This window comes from Belonocnema kinseyi, chromosome 9 (genome assembly GCF_010883055.1).
Source record: "Belonocnema kinseyi isolate 2016_QV_RU_SX_M_011 chromosome 9, B_treatae_v1, whole genome shotgun sequence".
Classification (NCBI taxonomy): Eukaryota; Metazoa; Arthropoda; class Insecta; order Hymenoptera; family Cynipidae; genus Belonocnema; species Belonocnema kinseyi.
In genome coordinates this window covers 59,299,100-59,305,780 of record NC_046665.1, presented here as the reverse complement: position 1 = coordinate 59,305,780, position 6,681 = coordinate 59,299,100, and the positions used below count along the sequence as shown (strand labels likewise).

General features: G+C 30.4%; 1 protein-coding gene across 3 annotated transcripts in view; it reads left to right on the top strand.

Annotated features, from left to right (window-relative positions):
- LOC117180233 (monocarboxylate transporter 10-like) overlaps nt 1-6,681 on the top strand; it is a 61,290-nt gene that overhangs the window by 26,802 nt on the left and 27,807 nt on the right. The window lies entirely within an intron of this gene.

Genomic DNA, 6,681 nt, shown 5'->3' with positions numbered 1-6,681 from the left:
CCCCCCCCGGTAACGTAGCAAATCTTGATTTTGATATTTTACAGCGTTTCAAACAGTGCGCATTCTAATATCACTTATAGAATATTAATCACAGTCGTTTGTTTCTCTCTCACAATGCACCGCATAAGCAGCGCTGCCAATATCAACACAACTCATTGCCAACATAAACCTAATAAAAGCCGCGCTAAAATTTGAATCGATTATCGCATAAAATCATTAAATCGACGTTACGTAACGCAGTTGATGACCCCCTCCCCCCCGGCGCGTTACGTAATATGTAGACGTCCCCTTAGTATGCAATAATAATCAAATTTTTGATCGATCCACATTTTTGTAAATGGAACATATTTCTTCTTATACTTTAGTGTTTTAAATTTGAGTTGAAAAATAATTTGAAATGAAACATTTTTTTAGAAAAATACAATTTTTTGAAGAAAACAAATGTATGCCAGTGAGTATAAAGTGATTACAATTCTTTGGAAAAGCCGAAAAAAAATTTTGCATTTAAAAAAATACAAGTTTTTTTGGTCTGCCCGCCTGATATTTTACTTTTGGACAAGCCAGAAGTTTTGCAAAAGGTTTTAATCCATTTACTCCAAAATGTAGAAAATTTATCAAAGTAACAAATGACCAAAATAACGTCAATAGCGTTGGTATTCTCAATTAGAATCTAATATAAACTTGAAATTTAAAACAATTCTTCTATATTTTATTAATCCCGCATGTTAATAATTCATTTTATAAATTGAATTCAACATATTCATTCTATAGGGGATTTAATTAATGAAGTTCCTTTATTGATCATAAAGTTTTATATTTATTTTCAACTCAATCAGAGATAATAAGAATATTATAATTACATTAGGATTTTAGATTTAAAAAATCAAGATAATGAAGATTCACACCATCAATTTCATTTGAATTTTATTCAGAGCCTCAATTTGTACTTTAAAAAATTGTATTTGAACTTAAAATAATCAGAGTTAGAATTTGAAAGCCTGCAAGTGTCGAAAGAAATAAAACGGAAAATATTCGATTCTGAAGCTCAGAATCTTCCAAATTGAAATGATTTTAATTTTCAAAGCTTATAGTCCGGGAGCTCGCAACAATTCTATGGACGTCATTTTAGTAGTCACAAAAATTTCAGATTCTTTTGTTTTCATAGTCAACAGTTCGAAACTCGTTGACTGGGTAGCAGACGAAGGAATAATAAGGAGACCTAACTCCGTTTCCCCACTTGGCAATAGAAACATTACCGTAAGTGGTATGCACATTACAGGAAGATCTTAAATTTTCGTGCGCAGATGAGCAGTTGTCCTCTTCGTATACATGGAAAAGTGTGCAAGTGAGAAAGTTTGTTAAATTGACGTAAGTTAGAGAGGTTCTGTTTGTTTGTTTTGGTGAAGGTGGCAAAAATGTTTAGTTTTAAGCCATGAGGTGTCAAGTGTCTGGTTGAGGTGCAAGTTACACGCCGAAGAAGGCGAGTACACTTCGCCTTTTTAAAGCCCTCACTGTTAACTATGAAATTTAAAAAAGTCTATTTCCAAATTTTAATCCGAAAGCTTATCAAAGGACCCTTGAGTGTCAGCTACTCTGTTGATATACCCTATCTGTTTGCTATTTATGATCGAATTCTTATTTCAGCCTCTCTGCTTGTTTTTTATGATCATATTTTTATTTCAATTTCGGAAAGGACATTGTAAAGCCATTAAAACATTTAAACGAGCTACCTGGACCTTTAAATATATCTAAGTGCCTGCGGAGAATTTCTCAGAGCTTCGCAGAGCCTTGAGAATCTTTAGCATATACTCTTGAGATTTCTATCAGTAGGGCGCTTCATTATAATATCACATTATTTGTAATTATCCGTGCTGATTATATTATATACATTCTTATAAATACGTAATTTACCAATTTCTAAACTGAGTCACCTTATAACAATTACCGAAAATACTGCTTATACATTTATTTCGTGTATCTTTCGTATGCTGATCAACAAAAGAACATAACCTCTCTAACTTACGTCAATTTGACAAAATAACTCACTCACACACTTTTCCATGTACAGGAAGAGGACAATTGCGCACCTGCGCACGAAAATTTATGATCTTCCTGTATTGTGCCTACCACTTACGGTAATGTTTCTATTGCCAATTTCAACTGGCTTCCCACTGGCAGTTGGGTCTCCTTATTATTCCTTCGTGAGCTAGCAGCTGTTGGTGCGTTTTGCAACAATTTATCGTTAAACTGATCAAAAATTCGAGTAAAAAGACGTCATTTTAGTACTCTTGAAACTATTGCAAATGATTGTTAGAATGCTAAGAACAAACAAAAAATTTGGCTGGCAGCTTCTCGGTGGAGCCAAAGTTGACTGGCGGTTGTCAAACGTCTCAAAAATTCGAGTGGAAAGACGTCATTTTAGTACTCTTAAATCCCATCGGGGAGGATTGTTTAGGTGAAAACAACTAAAAAAAATGTTGACTGACAGCTCCTGGATGGTGCCAACGTTGACTGGCAGGCGTCATGTTGATTGGAAGGCTGTCAAACATGTCAAAAAATCGAGTGAAGAAACGTCATTTTAGTACTCTTGAAACGCATTGGGAATGGTTGTTTGAATGCTAAGAACCAACAAAAAATTTGACTGGCAGCTTCTCAGTGGTGCCGAGTTGACTGGCAGACTTTATATGTCCTTTTATATGTCAAGCATATAAAAAATGACAGGATGAAAATTAGAACCGTAATTTTAGTACTCATTTTAGTATTCCCAATAAGTATCAAGAGTTCTAAAATGACGCTTCTTCACTGGAAATTTTGACATGTTTGACAGCCTTCCAGTCAGAACATTATACCGTGAAAAGTTTGAAGGCGCCTTCAAATAGTGTTTTATTTGAGTTAATAAATAAGTAGTATATAAATAATTAATAATAAGTTCGTAAAATCTTTAAAAAAAAAGGTTTTATACGGCCTACAACACATAAGGGTGCTTCACAAAAAAGTATGTTTTTATTTTTTTGCGACCGCATTGCGTCAGTTTGTTTCTGTGGTTTTATCCTGTCATTTTTTATATGCTTGATAGCGTGTCAGTCAACTTTGGCACTACTGAGGAGCTGCCAGTGGAATTTTTTGTTAGTTCTTAGCATTCAAACAATCATTCCCAATGGGTTTCAAAAGTACTAAAATGTCGTTTTTCACTCGAATTTTTGACATGAAATTTTGACTAACAAGAAGCTTGACTGGCAGCTCCTGAGTGGTGCCAAAGTTGACTGGCATGCTGTCAAACAGTTCAAAAATTTGAGTAAAAAAACGTCATTTTAATACTCTTGAAACCCACTGGGATTGATTGTTTGAATGCTCAAAACTAACAAGAAGTTGGACTGGCAGCTCCTGAGTTGTTTTCACCTAATCAATCATCCCCGATGGGATTCAAGAGTACTAAAATGACGTCTTTCCACTCGAATTTTTGACATATTTGATAGTCTGCCAGTCAACTTTGGCACCACCGAGAAGCTGCCAATCAAATTTTTCGTTAGTTCTTAGAATTTAAACAATCATTCACAATGGGTTTCAAGAGTACTAAAATGACATCTTTACACTCCAAGTTTTGATCAGTTTAACGATAAATTTTTGCAAAATGCACCAACAGCTACTAGCCAGTCAACGATATTCGAATTGTTGACTATGAAAACAAAAGAATCTGACATTTTTGTGAGAACTAAAATTACGTCTATAGAATTGTCGCCAGCTCCCGGACTATTAAAAGCTAAAAGCACTTGAATTGGGATCTTCTAAATTGAAAAGAATATAAATTTGAAAATCTTCGTATATAAAAAATTAGGATTTGCAGAATTCAATTTAAAAACAATATATTTTGCTGTTTTTCCAAATAAGAAAGATTGATATTATTATTTAGATTTAATTTTTTGTTTCTTGGCATTTCATTCTCAAGGAAAATATCCGTAATTTTTATCTGTAATTTTAAAATATTGAAACATGAAGATATATTATTAATTCGAGAGCTAAAAAAGAATTTTAAAAAATTAGTTTAAAATCTTTCTTTATAGATAATTAATGTCTCAGAACTGAAGCAACAAATTTGGTACTGAAAAGCAATAAACTTTAAAGTGAAACCATTTGAAGTATCAAGTCCAATCTCATTTAAACTTTAAATTTAAAAATAATCTTCAATATATTATCAATCTCAAATTTTAATAATTCACTAAACAAATGGAATTTTAGATATTCGTTTCATGTGGATATTAATCAATTAAGTTCTTTCAGTAATTATATATTTTTATCTCAAATTAAATCATAGAAGATTGTCATTATCAGTTTTATTTTAATTTTATCAAGAGGCTAAATTTTTACCTATGATTATAAATAAAACATAAAATTATATGTGAACCTAAAATTAAAAGAGTCCTGAATTTTAAAACCTATAAGTTTGAAATGAATTAGAACGGAAATTATTCCATTCTGAAACTCAGAATCTCGAATATTTCATCAATTTCAAGTGCGAGAGATTTCTCCATTTCTACTAGAAATTAGCAGTTTAAATCAGAACACTATTTTTCTAAAGAAAGGAAATATTGCTTTAGTCATTGATATTCAATTGATACACTCAATGGAAGATAAAATCAGTTGATAAAAAATCAGAAAACTTTGCAATACAATTTTTTTACAGCTGATAGATTGCGGTTATCATTTAGATAACGAATTTTTAGTTAGAGTATATTTTATGAGGAGGGAACATTTCCGTACTAAAATTCCATGAATAATTGTCCATCGTTTTTTCAGAATTAGAAGCTTATAAATTAAAATCAGAAAATTTAAAAGACTTCTATTTGTTAAGGATTGAGTTTTCAACATTTTATACTTAATTAATGGTTTGAATCATTTTGAAACAGAACAAATTATAAGTCCTTTAAATTTTCAGGTCTTTAAATGATAACAAAATAGATTTTGATTAATGCTTTCAAAGTAGAACACATTTTAATTAAGATCATCCCAATTAAAATGGCTTTAATTTTAAAAGTGAAGTTATACTTCCCAATTAATACGGCATTTATAATCTTAATTACTTCTTTAAATTAAAAGAAGTCAAACCTTATTCAGATAAGACATTTCAATTGGTAGAACTTATATTTGAATGACTTACAATATTTATGCTTGGGAAGCTTGGGAATCACGAAGTTCACACGCTTTAAACGCATTTGGATATATTTACAATATAAAAAAGTTCTTTGATTAAACATTTTTTTTCTAATTGCTTTTTATTTGAAGGCTTCAGATTGAAAAAATAAATAATTGAAGGTGTTTAATTAAAAAATCGTCCAAGTTAAAAAGGTTTCGAAATTTAAAATTTATAACATTTTCAAATATCTTTTTATGAAATACGGAAAGATCCCAATTTTAAGGCCTGAGAATTATAAATATTTCAAAGTCTTCATATTAAAAGCATTAAAATTTGAAATATTTTGAGTCGAACTTAAACTCGACTCGTGATTATTTGCATGCTAGAAACTTATATATTTATTAATTTAAAACGAAGAAATTTCTCAATTTCTGTTAGAAATAAGCGATTTAAAATCAGAACACTATTTTACCAAAGACTGGATACACCTGCCTTGACTTTCTAATCAGATTCAAATTTAATCACATTTCCACGAGACTTGTTCATTATATCTCTTCTTCCTGACTATGATAAAGCAGATAATATACATAAATTATGAGTGAGAAAAAATGGCTATTTCACAGGGTCGTTTAAGAATTATTTTGCCGAAATTGGAGGTCACTGTCAGTTCAAGGTGGCATGAAGGGAAGGCTTATCAAGTCTCAAGAGTTTAGCAACATTGCTTAAATAGCGCCTTGATACAACTGAAGGCTCGTCACGAGTTAAATTAGTTAAAAAGTTTATGATTTCTTTTATAATTTTCCTTATCAAAGTCCAATTCATTATTTTTTCCATTAAGTCTGATATAAATCTGAACAGTCTGACGAGATATTAAATTTTGGAATAATAATCGATTAATGATAAAATCATATAAATGCAGTTATTGATGTATGCTCTAAATTGATTGCAATTCTGAAATTAGAGAAATCAGGGAATTTTTACCATATTCATTGACAATGATAAGCCGAGATCAAATTTCGAATTCAAGAGATGTAATTGAATTTGGAAAATATAAATTTGTGGAATCTCTAATTTGATGAAATTAATATTTTCAAACACTTAATTGTTGTTAAGAAATGATTAAATATTCAATAATAATATAATCATTGGAATCATGAAAATCTAGAAATATCGAATATTATAAATTATACAATTTAAAATATTCTGGGGCAGATGTATGCGTTTTATTATTTAAAAAATGAATTTAAAAATGTGAATACTTTTTTCAGATAAATTTTTAAACAGTAAATTAATTTGGGTTCTTAAGTTTTTTGTCCTGGTGTTTGTTTTTAGAAAACAAAAACAAAATTTATTCTAGCCTCGGTTCGAATCAGGAACTCCTGTATTTCATATGCGAATTACAATTTCTATTTATTGCAAAGTTAAAGCCTTTAAAATGAAAATATTTTTGATACGAGGGTAGTTCAATAACTCCTTAGAATGAAGTATAAAAACAATTTTTTTTGGGTAAATTTTTTTTTATTTTTCAACATAATCTCCTTGGAGCTCTA